The sequence below is a fragment of the Oscarella lobularis genome, chromosome 17, assembly GCF_947507565.1.
Source record: "Oscarella lobularis chromosome 17, ooOscLobu1.1, whole genome shotgun sequence".
Lineage (NCBI taxonomy): Eukaryota > Metazoa > Porifera > Homoscleromorpha > Homosclerophorida > Oscarellidae > Oscarella > Oscarella lobularis.
In genome coordinates, this window is record NC_089191.1 from 2,371,296 (window position 1) to 2,385,626 (window position 14,331).

The 14,331-nt window shown below is 45.6% G+C and overlaps 4 long non-coding RNA genes across 7 annotated transcripts; 2 read left to right on the forward strand and 2 right to left on the reverse strand.

Annotated features, from left to right (window-relative positions):
• The first annotated feature begins 607 nt into the window (after positions 1-607).
• Positions 608-2,362, forward strand: LOC136197161 (uncharacterized). 4 transcript variants are annotated; one of them, XR_010672461.1, is made up of 3 exons: positions 615-693; positions 1,171-1,529; positions 1,579-2,362. It is a non-coding gene; the product is annotated as an uncharacterized lncRNA (long non-coding RNA). The 4 variants fall into 4 exon arrangements; XR_010672462.1 differs by lacking the exon at positions 615-693 and having other exon boundaries at positions 1,104-1,529; positions 1,579-1,690; positions 1,816-2,362; XR_010672460.1 differs by lacking the exon at positions 1,171-1,529 and having other exon boundaries at positions 608-693.
• A 58-nt stretch (positions 2,363-2,420) lies between these two features.
• LOC136197160 (uncharacterized) lies at positions 2,421-5,005 on the reverse strand. The gene is made up of 5 exons (XR_010672458.1): positions 4,959-5,005; positions 3,744-3,861; positions 3,655-3,693; positions 2,591-2,682; positions 2,421-2,532 (listed from the first exon to the last, which is right to left on the reverse strand). It is a non-coding gene; the product is annotated as an uncharacterized lncRNA (long non-coding RNA).
• Positions 5,006-5,047: 42 nt separating this feature from the next.
• Positions 5,048-6,042, reverse strand: LOC136197612 (uncharacterized). The gene is made up of 5 exons (XR_010672549.1): positions 5,805-6,042; positions 5,658-5,748; positions 5,493-5,607; positions 5,308-5,441; positions 5,048-5,247 (listed from the first exon to the last, which is right to left on the reverse strand). It is a non-coding gene; the product is annotated as an uncharacterized lncRNA (long non-coding RNA).
• A 246-nt stretch (positions 6,043-6,288) lies between these two features.
• Positions 6,289-12,872, forward strand: LOC136197611 (uncharacterized). Its single transcript, XR_010672548.1, has 4 exons — positions 6,289-6,933; positions 7,388-7,478; positions 7,527-11,998; positions 12,239-12,872. It is a non-coding gene; the product is annotated as an uncharacterized lncRNA (long non-coding RNA).
• Positions 12,873-14,331: the final 1,459 nt, after the last annotated feature.

Below are 14,331 nucleotides of genomic sequence, written 5' to 3' on the forward strand. Positions count from 1 at the left end.
AGGAATTTTTTTAAATTGCCTAGGACCATTTTAAAATTGTCTTTGACGATTTTCAAAATTGTCTCGGACTTTTTTTAAAATTGCGTATTTTATCTATCCTTCCATACCTTCTTCCCACACTAAAAATATTCTCGGCAGAACCCTGTACCTTCATTAGGAGTGAAGGTTCTACCTTCATTATGAGTAAAGGATCTTTTCAAAATTGTCCTTGGGACAATTTGTCCTTGGGACAATTTGTTCTGGGACAATTATAAAATTGTCCTAGGACAATTTTCGAGAATACGAACGACGCGCCGTTCCAGTCGTCATAACAGGCGCAACGGACACGTGGAAAGCGAGAACCGCGTGGACAGATACTGGGGTGAAGGTTTAGAAGGTAGGGATCGGGTTAGGTACAAAGCGAACCGAGTTAGAGCGAACAGACTGTGTAGAGCTGCCGTCGAGTGGAATTCGGGCTCGTTTAACGCTTAACGTGTACCGTTTTGCCTCGAACACCCTCGCAAACCCCTGCTACACTATTATCGATTGTAAATAGTTTGAAATCTTTGTTTTCAATACTTTTTTTGACGTCACTTATATAATCCACCATAGTCACGTGCGTGCGTTAGCGCTTGACTCGTTTGTTACGAATGAATGGAAAATGGCTCAAAACGACAGATTCGAAGCTTGAGCGAAGTCAAAAGAGTGAAAGAGGTGAGTCTTGAGTAGTTTAGAACCCGTTCGACCGTTCGCAATGGCGCGAAACGATCGAAATCGAGGCGTCGGGTCGCCAAGGTGCGACGCGCCCTGCGAAATGCGCTGGAATCGTTTCGTTTCGACGCGGAATCATGTTTTCGGAACGTTACGAAGCGTTTAGCTGCATTCCGTGGCGTATTTCGAGTCGTTTGCGACGATTTCGATGTGCGAAAAGGGGGCGTGGCCCTTAACTTTCGCGCTCGCTCCACGACAAACGGCGTATCGTATGCCGTCGGCGAATCGAAAATCGAAAACTAGATGATATAGGGTTTCGATCGATGGTACGTTCGTCGCCGTACGTGGCGTCGTTGACTCACGACGGCGTCGCAAAGGTGGGGTGATTTCGACGCACGCGAGAAGGCGTGTTTGTATATTTGACACGTTTTTATGTCGAAAATTCGCGAATTTCGACATGGCTTTGAACCAATCTTATAGAGTCGTCGTTGGCGATTCGATTGGTCGCGGTCCGGTCGTCGTGCGACGTTTCGTGGCGAAATGGCACGATTTTTAAGTCGTTTGATCGCGAACGAGAAAATTCGAAATTGTTTTTCGATTTTCTCCGTCCCCTGAAGGAATTCGTTCGCGATTTTTTCTGGAGAGGATTTCTATTGGGTGGTACGCAAGGGACGAAAGGGTTTGGTGGCCGTCGGTCAAATTTTTGAGTGAAATTTCTACTCGTAAACTTTTTTGCTTTTTGTACATCTTTGCGACGTTGGCAAAGTGCCTTCCCTTTGTCGGATCGAGCCGAGATTTTTTATCTGGTCTCTCTGACCCCGGAGTTGTTGATAGCCAAAGTATCGTTGCCATAGCAACCAAAAAATAAAATTGTTTTTTTTTTTTTAGGTGTATCTTCCCTTGTTTCAAGCGGGCCCTTGGGGCCGCGAAAACGCGACAGAATATCCTTCGGGCGTGTAGCTATGTCAAAGACCATCCGGATTCCTATGCAGATGTTGAGGTAAGAAGTTACATCGCGAAACGTCTTCCATAAGGACTAGGCTTAGAGTAATAACTATAGAGGTATCCCAAGTTTACTCATAGTTCCTTTGCGTAATTTTCTATTTCTAATAAAATTACTCATAGACCTTATATTTCATGCTAGCCATTCCTCTGTGGCCAAGAGCGACGAATAGGCCTTTAGTTGTTCCAGACGTTTATCTGCTCGAGACTTTGGCCGACGCCAGGTACTTTTCTTTGTTTTCCCCTTTGTCAATTGTTTTGCCGTGTAGTTGTTCCTCCAATCAGACGAGGCAGACGCAGCCATCCCTCTGTGGCCAAGAGCGATAAATAGGCCATACCTCTGCAGAGGCTATAGAGTTGCCTCTCCGCTTTAAGGCAGAGCACTGGCGGGTAAATCAGTGACGCCCCTTGGAATTGCACCTGTGAGTGGACTGACATCCCAGCTGCCACTTTCACAGTCCAAGGCTCGGAGCCAGGAGGTTAAACGGGCTCACCCTCCGCGGGGGAGTATGGAGTGACCCCACGAGTCCTTTGACTCACAGCAGGTGCCCACCTGGCCTTGCCTCCCATTTGGGGCGAGGGGGTGGATGGAGGAGAGGGCAAACTCTGTTTAATTTTTATGTGTACATCCGGGACTTTATTGAAATAAAATTTGACATGACTTCTCCTACTTTATTGTGTGTGCCGCCCTATCTACTTTCCACGCGCCTAACTAGGACCACGTGAGACGCGAGCGCGTGATTGTATTATGCGCCTAGTGCTAATCAAAAAATTATTACGTATGCAAAGTAAGGCAAATAAAGTCATCTTCCATTTTGCTGTCTTTTCTTTGACATCTGTCTGCCAGATGAATGAAAACATATATTCACTTTTTATCGTAGTGACGGTGATGACGTACGTTTTAAAAATGCCAGCTCTTGCCTTAGAGCAATATCTCTTACACATAGCAATCAAGTAGAGATAAGACTCTGAATAAACAAGAGAACGCCACTGAAAAAACAAGAGAACGCACCAATAGAAAAAATAATGCAATGATCCCACGAGTAATTTAAAAAAAACAAATATTCCCTGAAGAAAGAACTACAATAGGAAGACGTCTAAAATACTAAAACGTTTCAACGACAAGCATACAAAACAGAACAGAAATTCTCCATCGTTCTCTATAGAAAACGAAGGCAATCGTCCTTCGCTCTCTATAGAAAACGAAGGCATTTGTCCATCTCTATAGAAAAGGAAGGAGGATATGGTCCATCGTTCTCTATAGATAACGAAGTCATTTGTCCATCGTTCTCTATAGAAAAGGAAGGATATTGTCCATCGTTCTCTATAGAAATCGAAGGAAATCTTCCATCATTCTCTATAGAAAACGAAGGCAATCGTCCATCGTTCTCTATGGAAAACGAAGGCAATCGTCTATAGAAAACGAAGGCAATCGTCCTTCGCTCTCTATAGAAAACGAAGGCATTTGTCCACCGTTCTCTATAGAAAAGGAAGGAGGATATGGTCCATCGTTCTCTATAGATAACGAAGTCATTTGTCCATCGTTCCCTATAGAAAAGGAAGGATATTGTCCATCGTTCTCTATAGAAAACGAAGGCATTTGTTCATCGTTCTCTATAGAAAACGAAGGCAATCGCCCTTCGTTCTCAATAGGATATGAAGGCATAGAATTATAGCTTAACTTCTGAAATTTTAGATTTTTATTTTACCCAACATCACTAACCGCAATTACCTGTATGAATGCAAACACAAAGCAGGAATACTCCGGAAAGATTGTCAAACAATACTACGACTAACGGTTTCTAACACCTTTGAGTACGCCAGTACGAGGTATAAAATACCTAGGTGGTTAGCCCGTTTCCGTCCACCCCGTTAATCCTAATCCTCCTAATCCCCCTTAATCCTAAGCCTACTAATAATCCTGATCCTACCCTTAATCCTAATTCTAGTATTACTCTTAACCTTGATCCGCGCGCTTTCTCTCCTTCCCATTGCTTTCCCCTAGGTAAAAGTAATTAAAATTGATTAATAAATGTAAAATAACCATATACCTAACGATATCGTTCCTTGGCTTACTCCTCCTTCTTCCTGGTGTCGATCCGTCTTCTCCTCCAATTGTGTCAGTTGTCCTTCTCCTCCTTCACCCTCTCTCCTTCCAATTGACTGCTCCTAGATAAAAGAAATTACAATTAGAAACCCCATAAACGATGAGCACGCGGAGAACCGACAGAAAAAGTACATGTAGACCAGCGTTCTAGACTCAATCGCGTAGGGTAGGACGCTCGATGTCGAAAAGATCGTGAGGGAAACGCCATTTTTTCGGCCTAACTATTAAATTTAGGGCCCAATCTTCGATTCTTAGGGCCTAAATATTATATTGAGAGCTTTATCTTTAAATCAAAAATTTTCGGTTGCTATGGCAACCAAACTTTGGCTACCAACAATTCCGGGGTCAGAGAGACAAGATATCGAATCTCGGCTCCATCCGACCACGGGAAGGCACTTTGCGAACAATGCAAAGATGTACCATAGATGTACCATAAGCCAAAAAACGTTTTGACTTGAAAATTCAACCAAAATTTTGGCCAATGGCCACCAAACCTTTTCGTCCCTTACATACTACCTAATAGAATTCCGCTGCACCAAAAAACGCGGGCGAATTCCATCACAAGACGGAGAAAATCGAAAAACAATTTCGATTTTTCTCATTCGCGACGAAATAACTTTAAATGCGTGCCGTTTCGTGACAAAACATCGCACGGCGACCGGACCAAGACCAATCGAATCGCCATTGATGACTCTACAAGATTGGTAAAGAGCCGCGTCGAAATTCGCGAATTTTCGACATAAAAACGTGTCGAATATTCAAATACGCCTACTCGCGTGCGCCGAAACCACCCAATCTTTACGACGCTGCCGTGCCGCTACGGCACGACGTACGGCGACGAACGTTACATCGATCGAAAGCCTATATACTCTAGTTATCGAATTTCCGATCGTCGACGGCGTACGACACGCCGTTTGCCGTTGAGCGAGCGCGAAAGAAAAGGGCCACGCCCCTTTTCGAGCGTCGAAAATGGCTCGAAATACGCAAGAGAACGTAGCGAAACGCTTCAAAACGTTTCGAAACATTGTCTCGCGTGGAATCGATACGATTTGATCGTATTTCGAGGTGCGCGTCGCACCTAGGCGACACTACGTCGCGATTTCGACCGTTTCGCACCTTACCGAAGAGCCGAAACGGCTCTAAACTACTTAATACTTACCTTTTATTCTGTATCGACGTCGCTCGAGCTTCATTCACGAAACGAGTAAAGCGCGCTAACATACGCACGTGACTTTAGAAAACGTTTCGAATAAATCATTTTGACAATGCGCGTAGCGTTAATTAACAGCAAGAACATATGCAACGGTCATGTAGTACATCAAATTCAAGGCAAACTGTCTGCTTATCAACGTAGCTCCATATTCCCCGCAAACCTTCCGGAATGTATTTTGTGGGCGGCTTTCTTCCCGTTATTTTGCTTGGGCTGTCAACATCAATTACGGCCACGTCTGTCAGATAACATGTAAAAATGGTCGCGATTACCAGCTCCAACATAGCACCGACTGTACCCCGAATTATGACTGGATCCCATAATCCATGACCACTTCTCGCCATTGCTTGCAAACGATGCATGAATTGCGCGAGGGGGGAAAGGTGTTAGATGAGATGTTCCAATTGAAGTTAATACTGTCGTTATTTGCAACTGTAAAAGTCGGTGACAATGAGGAAGAAGAAAACGGAGCATAGTGATTACCTTCACTGTCCAGCCCTGCAATGACGTTGTACGAATAATTGCGTGTGTTGTATACAGAATAGCATTTGAGCAACGGCACTTGAACAGTTCATGATGGGTGGGCATATTTATACGTCTATAAACGGACAATTGACGTGGCGATGGAGAGAGTGGCTCGTTCTTAACCTCAAGCTTCTGTCTAACGCCAAATTATGACATATTAGCATCCCTGTTATCTCCTTGAAAGCCGCAGCAGCCGAAAATCGTCGAATCCGTACTAAAATGCACACAAACAAGTCGACTTGGCACTATTATCGATAAATTCCGACGTACAGCGTGTAAATCTTCGGCACGTAACGAAAACGAATGCAAAATCTTTCGCTGAGGCGCGTGTCGATCGCGAACAGAGCGAAATCGTCGCTCGAAACGCCGAAAATCGTTCCACATCGATCGCTGAGTAACGAAAACGTCCGAAGGAGTCATTCTTCGTACCCGCCGTTGAGAAAGTAAGGAGAACCTCGCCATCTTCGCTTTTTTAGATGAGCACGCGCAGTGGTTACTAGGCGATCACGCGCAGCAAAAAACGGAGCCAAAGCGGAAAAAAGACGTCGACGAAGGCGACGAACGCAGCGCGCTAACTTCTTACGCAAGTGGGGCCCCGCAATGGGGTACACGAATGAAGATGAGGCCCCTCGTTGGGATCTTCGCTGCTAAATGAATAAACGAAGCCCAACGGCCTATTTCGCAGCGCCGGCAAGAAAGCTAAAGGTAAGAAACGCCCAAAGTGACGCGATCAAGCAGAAACACCACCTTGGGTTACACCATGTAGGGAATAACAAAAGTAGACAGCAAGGACGAGTCCCCCCATCGCTAATGCTAGAGCCCAGGAGTTATCAATCCTCTCACGGTGCCAGTCGATAGCCGAGTACCCATATGTCACGTGAGCGATCCAGTATCCAAACATGGTCATTGGAAAACACCCGTCACATCGTCTAGAGTCAATATTGAGTCTCTATGTGGTTTACTCGACAGTAGACCGCTTGTTCCATATTCTGTTTTGAATCAGAGGAACAAGGTGGTACAATATTGCCTTGAACAAGGCTGGGAATCAATGTCCCTGCCTATACTGGGTTCAAGGGTCAGGGTTTGCACGGGTTAGGACAGAACTATGAGAATGTACAGAGACTGGTTTCCATGTTCTCATTCAATGTGAGAAAACAGGGTCCAGGACTCTATTGCCTCAATTTCTGTGTCCGTGTGTCGCCATGGCAATTGGAAATCTCGTCCAATTAATAATCAAGGCTCAGCAATATTGTTCGTTATAAATTTGGACAATACTGCTTAATATCCAGTCACTGTGCGCATGCGCAACACGTGACAGCGAAGAACTGCCTCATGAGACCTGAACGGCTTCTCCCGCGTCGGAATCGAAATTCGAAACACAACCGGAGGACTTCAAAAGGTAAGTTTGTACTCTTAGAAGTAAAAAGGGCGCGTTCTTCCCAAAATCGCGATCGATCGCGATCGAAAAGCACGTTCTATCGGCCCCGTTTGCTGCTCAAACGATTAGAGACGGTCAGAAAAGTGTTCGGTAGACCGTTTCCTTTCGAAAAAGCGTTTCGAATTTGTTATTCGAGGCTTTTTGAGTGCGCGCGAGTGACTCTTTTTCCGAATCTTCGAAAGCGTGCCATTCCGTCATGGGTGCTCCGACTCCATTCGATTTTGGTGGAGTCAGAGTCCATGATGTAGTCTTTCGACCGGTGTAAGCGGTTTCCCATGGCAACCAATAGTTTAGGAATTACGCCTTGGTGAAGTAGACCCTAATTTGGGTCTGCCGCTAGCGCACGTTTAGCTTCCGGGCGTCCGTTTATGTCCCAAACTTTAATCTAATTAGACCAAAATTTATTCACCGATAGAATGGACACTGCTCTATCCATCAGTGCAAGACCGGACGGAAACGAACCAGAATTTCGGAAGAAATGCGAGTTTTTGCAAAAGTGGTGCAAGGCAAGAATTTTAAATGTTATTCCAACCTTTTTATATGAGTTTTTTTAGAATGGTGACGTCACATATGGCAATATTTGACCGAAAGGGACTGGAGCAAAGGCTCGTACAGCAATCGGACACGTGCGAGTGAGATTTCAGGTTTTGTACTCTCTGGCAGTTTGTCCGTCTGTTGCGTTTTTCGTGGCTTTGGCTGACCACCGAAAAACGGTCCAGGGATGCGACGACCGGTCAGATCTGGTTCAATAATGAGAGTTGAACCCAACCGGAAGTCGCGTGCCCATTTTTTCAATCCAATGTTTTTCAACGATTTTCAGCTGAGCCGTATCTGGGACTTTGTCTACCAGTGTGGCTCTGATGTTATCGTTGAAGGACAAGTTTAGTTCTTTAAAATGACGATATAAAGGTCTTTTTAGGATCTTTTCGTCTTTACCGTTTGCGGCATTTCTGTGATGCTTCATTCGGTAGATAAAGGACTTGCTCGTTTCGCCAACGTACTGCTTGTTGCAATGTTTGCACTGCAGCACGTAGATGACGTTGGTGGATTTGCACGTGAGATCAGTGGAGATTGGGTAGCTTCGTTTTGTCGAAGTGCTAACCACTCCACTGGTCACGTTTAGGATTGGACAAACTCCGCATTGAGCGGTGTTGCATGGATGGCACCTGGGTTTCAAGCCCGTCCTCGGAACTCGAATTTGAGATGGATACTCATCGGTTCGAGGGGGATCCGGACCAGGGAATATCTCTGGTTTTGGAAGTTTGGCTTTAACAATTTGTTGAGCCAAATTCGAAGCCCGTTTATATGCCATGATTGGAAATTTTGGGAAAATGCGCTTGAGAGTAGGATCCCTACCCATTGTGCACTCCCAATAGATTCCAAGTTTATCCCTTATCTTTGGGAACCAACGTGTGTAGACAGTTGGAAACACCAAAGGGGCATTCTTGAATCGTTTCTCAATCGGTTGTGTAGAAGGAGTCGTCGTGTTTGACTCGACTTCTCCCTCTAGCTCCGTTGCAGTCAAATCCTTAGCAATTTTTTCGAGCATTTCAGGACGTTTATCGAATGGCATTGTTTTCAAAATGTCATCGATCATCCTGGGATTGTAATCACGATCGACGAGACGTTGTTTGAATTTAGCTAACGTCTCCTCGTACGTTTCTTTGCTCGATGTCGTGCGTAGGTAACGTGTAGCCTCGCCCTTCACCAATCCTTTGAATACGGACGGGTGGTGAGCCGAGGATGCATGTACGTAAGTAAATGCATTCGTGGGTTTGAAGTAAGTTTGCGTGTCGAGTATTCCAGAACGAGCAAATCGTTCTCCTTTGAATACTTTTACATCCAGGTAAACCGCTTCTTGGGTGCTATAGTCCCAAGTAAATTTAATGTGTTTATTAAATTTATTTAAGCGGTTCAAAAAGGCTAAAAGGGATTCTTCCCCATACGGCCAAGTGAGCCAAATGTCGTCGATGTATCTCTTCCACCGAAGTGGCTCTGGCAGGAAGCGTGATTCCTTTTCGAGGAACACGGATTCCAAGCCAGACATGAAGAGATTTGCAAAGCAAGGGGCGACCTTTGTCCCCATAGCCGTGCCATGTTTTTGCAGAAAAATTTTCCTGTCAAATTCAAAAACATTGGCTTGGAGGATGTATTGCAGAAATGTAGAGACTATGTTAGGTACATCCGGTTCATTCGGATAGTGTTCCCTAGCTGCCTCCACACATGCTTGGATTCCTTCCCTTTGGGGAATGGAAGTGTAGAGAGCAGAAACATCTATTGTAACCAATATGACGTTTTTAGGGAACCTGGTAGTCTCTAAATAGTGTATGAATGCGGAGCTATCTCTCAGATAGCTTGTTGTTAGTTTGACTATGGGTTGCAGTATCCGGTCAACGTATGCGGAGATCTTTTCGGTTGGACCCGAACATCCGCTCACGATTGGCCGGAAACCATGCGGATTTTTGTGTATTTTTCGCAAGAAATAGAGCACCTGCGTTCGAATTGAATCTGTGGATTCATGTCTTAGGTAATTGGCGGTGATTTGGTCTATCAAATTAGCGTCCAAGAATTCCTGAACGCTTTCGTTGATGGCCTCGCCAATTGCGGCAGTGGGATTTGCTTCGAGTGGTGTATACGTTTTAGTGTCATTGACATGTAACGTTCCTTTCTCGATGTATTCGTCTCGAGATTGGACCACGATGCAAGCTCCCTTATCTGCCTTCTTAATGACAATGTCCCGACGTCTCCCAAGCTCTCTCAATGCACGTCGTTCTGGCAACGTGAGATTGAATTTGGGAATCGTAACAGGCATATTCTTGATGCTGGTACGTGTTTTGCGAATGTATTCCTCGAGTGCACCGCTGTCTGTTGTGGTGGGTATCCACTTTGAGGGAGGTGCATAGGGATGACGCTCGTAGGACACCGCTGATTGCTCCTTGCGTTTTGACATGATATATTGTCTGCGCAGTTTGCAAGCAAACGAGTCAAATTCCTTTAAAAGCCGATTTCTATTTGGTCGGCTTTCTGTTGGAACGAACGTTAGTCCTTTTGCCAGTACGAGAATTTCAGTGTCAGTGAGACTAACGTCTCCCGCACACGTTATACAACGCTTGGCTTTTTCCAAGCGTTTTTCTCGTGTCAGCAATGCTCTCTTTCTCCTGATTTCACTCAAATGTATAACCGATCGCCGCTTGTCGCGGATACGGTGTCTGACCTGTTTGCGTACGCGTCTACGTTTTTGCGTATGCGTATTGGCAGCAGGAATATCTACATTTACAGACATTTTATTGAGCAGTTTGGGAGGAGAGTAAAGAGGAAAAGTAGACAAAGAAAGAGTGTCATTGTCAACCGCCGCCCTCGTTAGACTGCGCCGCGCTCGTTTGCGCCGGCGCCTCTTCCGCGACCGGTTGTCGGCGGGCGAGATTGTGCGATGCGTCGCTCGACCAGCCGAAGCGTCTCCGCCGGGCGGGGCAGTAACGGCCTCGGTGGGTTCTGGCGTCGACGCGTTGCCGAGGGCGGCTGCTGGCGTGACTGTTGTTGCGCCGGCTGTTGCGCCGGGGGCGGTGTAGTGTGTTTGTTTGTGTTGTCCGTCGTAGTTTGTTGTTGTTGTTTTTTTGAGTTTTTGCGTGGGCGTTTTTTCTTTTTTTGCTGTTTTTTGGTTGTTTGTTGTTGTGGTTGGGATTGCTGTGTGACGGCGATGCCTTTGGCGCCGGCGCCTCCCCGTGTATCTATATGAGAATACAGGGTTGCGTGTAACCAAAGGTATTTTTGCGTGGGAGTTCTCCTCACCCTGGCGACCAGAATCGGTAGTACCGTCGTCATCGGTCCTAGGTCGTTTCGACCCAGCGGACCCGCGAATGGCAAGCCGTCTCTTACGTTCGGCAAATGTGACCGGATTCTTGTCGCTTGGACTGGGTGCCGGATTTTCGAGACACATCCAGTTCTCGATTATTGACCACGCGCGTTTCGCCTGTGGCGAACCCTCCGCGACATGACGTGGATAAATGAGTGGGTGATCTCCCTGCTCACGATCCTCGTCTTCCTGGTCCGACTCGAGGTTGGGTTCAATCCCCAACAGGCCTATTTTCGCCTGTTTCTCCTGGTCTCGAGTGGAGGCTGTGGCAGATTCGGATTCTGTAGACGGAAGGGAATTAACAAGAGCCAAGAGCTTTGCTTCGTGCTCTGTTTTCAATGATTCCCTTCGTGCGTTTAGTTCTTTGTTGGCCAGAGCAGCATCTCGATTCACGGACGACCAGTCCAGATCATAGATATCCTGCCGCTCTAGCCATGTGAGGTGTTTACCAATTTCGGCCCGGGTCTCTCTGAATCTGTCGAGCAAGACATCGTAATGTCTAATCAGCGAGTTAACGAGATTTAACTCTGCCTCGTGTAATATTTCGGCAAACCACTGTGACACCTTTGACGCTGCTTTTTCAGCGACCAGGGGAGTGCTGTGCAGCCTCAAACCCTTGGGGATCACGCCTTTGTCGGAACATTGGGCTAGAAATGCTCGATGGCTTTCTGCCCGTATGATCTCGGCATCATAAATGATGCATAGTTCCGACGTGGCCTTAAGCGTGTCCCTCTGTAGGGAAATCTCCCTGGCAGAGGGACGCTTGGGTATGGTAAACTGGGGCGGCGGATGAGCGACGAGATCTTGCGGTTAGGGTTAGGGTTAAAGAGAGAGAAATGCACAACGGCAAGTCTGGCTCAACCGCTGTATCCACTACCGACCAGGAAGGACCCCAGAGGATGTTGAGTATGATGACTAAGATTTTGGTTTTATGACGGTTGTAGGTGATGAAGTGGGCGGGAAAATTCATTGTAGTGCCCAATATTCAGATTCCAATACAGTACGAGGTACGGGATGTTGGCCAATCCTTTCTACGGGGGATGGAAGTGGAGGGTCAAGGGCAGTGTCCTTAATTTGGACGAGGGAAGCGAAGCGACGGGACAGGACATGAAGGGGACATGCAAAGGGAAGGTTAAAGTGAAATTATTGGAAAAGGGAAGAGGGGTCAAAAAGGTATTAATATGCTCTTAAGATATTCTGTTTTATTGATTATACCCTTGGGAGTACTTTTTAATACGTTAGTTAAGAAATTTGTCTCTGAATTGGGGGTCTACATGGGTCTAAGGGAGACTTTTACAGGGTAAAAATTGGGGGGAGGGGGGGTAATTTTTATGGTTTGGTAGTGTGGGGGAAAATTTAGAAAGGTTCTCAGAAGGGGTCTTACAGAGGAGAAGTCGAAAAAGGCATTTTTAGAAAAGGTTCAGTAACCATGGCAACGGTTGTGCCAGAAGATATCACAGTGGTAGATCACCGGAAAGGGAGATTGGGAGCATTGTTCGTGCATCCACTTTAAAGTTATGGTCGGTTAAAGGGGTATCGGTAGGGAAAAATCTTTTAAAGTTTTTAATTGGCTGGGAAATTTGGGGATTCCTTAGGGGGGTTATGGAGCGTAATTCTACTATGCATAGCCTCTCCTGAAAAAAATTTCAGGTGATTTAAGTGAGTTTCCGCGGAACTACGTCATATTCCAGTTTGCAAAAAAACGGCTAAAATCAATAAGTTTCAAGATTAGCGTCTCATTTAGCCCGTTTTGGTCGTGTTATATATCATTCGAAAGAGCTTCAGGAGCTCTATCTAAATTCCTATGGATGACGTCATTGGATGTAATTCTATTTTAATATTCAGGAGATTGTGTTTTTGGAAGCCGGCAACTTATACCGGTTATCGTGTGTAGCAGATTAAAGGGATTGTCAATCGGTTTACAGGTTTTCTGTAGAGAATTTAATGTAGTTTAATATAAGCATAGGTTCCAGTGGGCGTATTTGAGGTTTGGTGTCCTAAAATCGCGTTTTTTGCATGTCGACATTTTTCGTTTCAGCGTGTTTTCCATGTCATTTATCGTAATCAAAATAGTGTGTTATACCACTCGGTGGTGCAGGAAGTAATCCTTAAAGAATTCGCGTATTTTTTCGAGATTTTCGCGGTGGTGATCCGGGTTTTCGTGTATACGGGAGTATTGTGTTCATTCACTGCCGCATTCAGCGTGAAACGAGGCGAAGGGGGGCGAACGCGGCGGAGTGAGGGAGAAATCGGCGACCGAGAAAGGTGAGAAAGGTTTTCGTGTGCTGTTCGTTACTCGCGATTGGGTTTTGGGGCCTTATTTTCGTTTGGTGTTGCTGTCTCGTCGTTTCTCTGTTTCCGCGGCAGTTTTTCCGAGTTTTGGTGTTTCGCGGGGAGGTTTTGCGCTTGCGTGAGGGATCGTGAGCGTCGCGCGGGGAGGATTGGGGGCCCGGGGGAGGGAATTCGCCCGTTTTGTGTAAATCGTGTAGTTTCTAGCGCGTGTTTTGACGTGATTGGTTCTAGAACGCAGTTCTATGCATCGTTTTGTTGTCTATTCCCTTCCAAATCATTGTGTTTAAGAGGGGGTCCTTTTATTCTAGGTTAATAATTTTGGTAAGGCCAATTACTGTTTGTTCTTCTTTAGGGGCAGGTTTTCGGCGTGAGGGGATTGGGGAAAGTGTCAGATAAGTGCCTTGTTATTTTTTTACGTTGCGTTTGGCTTTGGTTATTTTTTCTAGGGAAGGGCGTGTCAGTCGAAGACTTTATGGTGAGTAATATAGGATAGTTTAGCATTTTAGATTCTTTTCTAATGTTTTATCTTTAGGGGAACGCGAATGGAACGACGAACGGAAGGGATAAACATGCCATGGAGAAAGGAGGAGGATTTTCTACACGAGGGGACGATGATCGACGAATGTATGGTGAGTAATATAGGTTAGTTTAGTATTTTAGATTCTTTTCTAATGTTTTATCTTTAGGGGATCGCGAATGGAACGACGAATGGAAGGGATCAACATGCAATGGAGAGGGAAGGTGGATTTTCTACACGAGGGGACGATGATCGGCGAATGTGTGGTGAGTAATATAGGTTAGTTTAGTATTTTAGATTCATTTCTAATGTTTTATCTTTAGGGGACCGCGAATGGAACGACGAATGGAAGGGATCAACATGCCATGGAGAAAGGAGGAGGATTTTCTACACGAGGGGACGAGGATCAATGAATGTATGGTGAGTAATATAGGTTAGTTTAGTATTTTAGATTCATTTTTAATGTTTTATCTTTAGGGGAACGCGAATGGAACGACGAATGGAAGGGTTAGGGTTAGGGTTAGGGTTAGGGTTAGGGTTAGGGTTAGGGTTAGGGTTAAAAGATGTACCCACTTGGGTGACTGGGTCATATGATACACCGTTGGATAGAACTTTCAAAGAGGGTTAGGGTTAGGGTTAGGGTTAGGGTTAGGGTTAAAAGATGTACCCACTTGGGTTAGGGTTAGGGTTAGGGTTA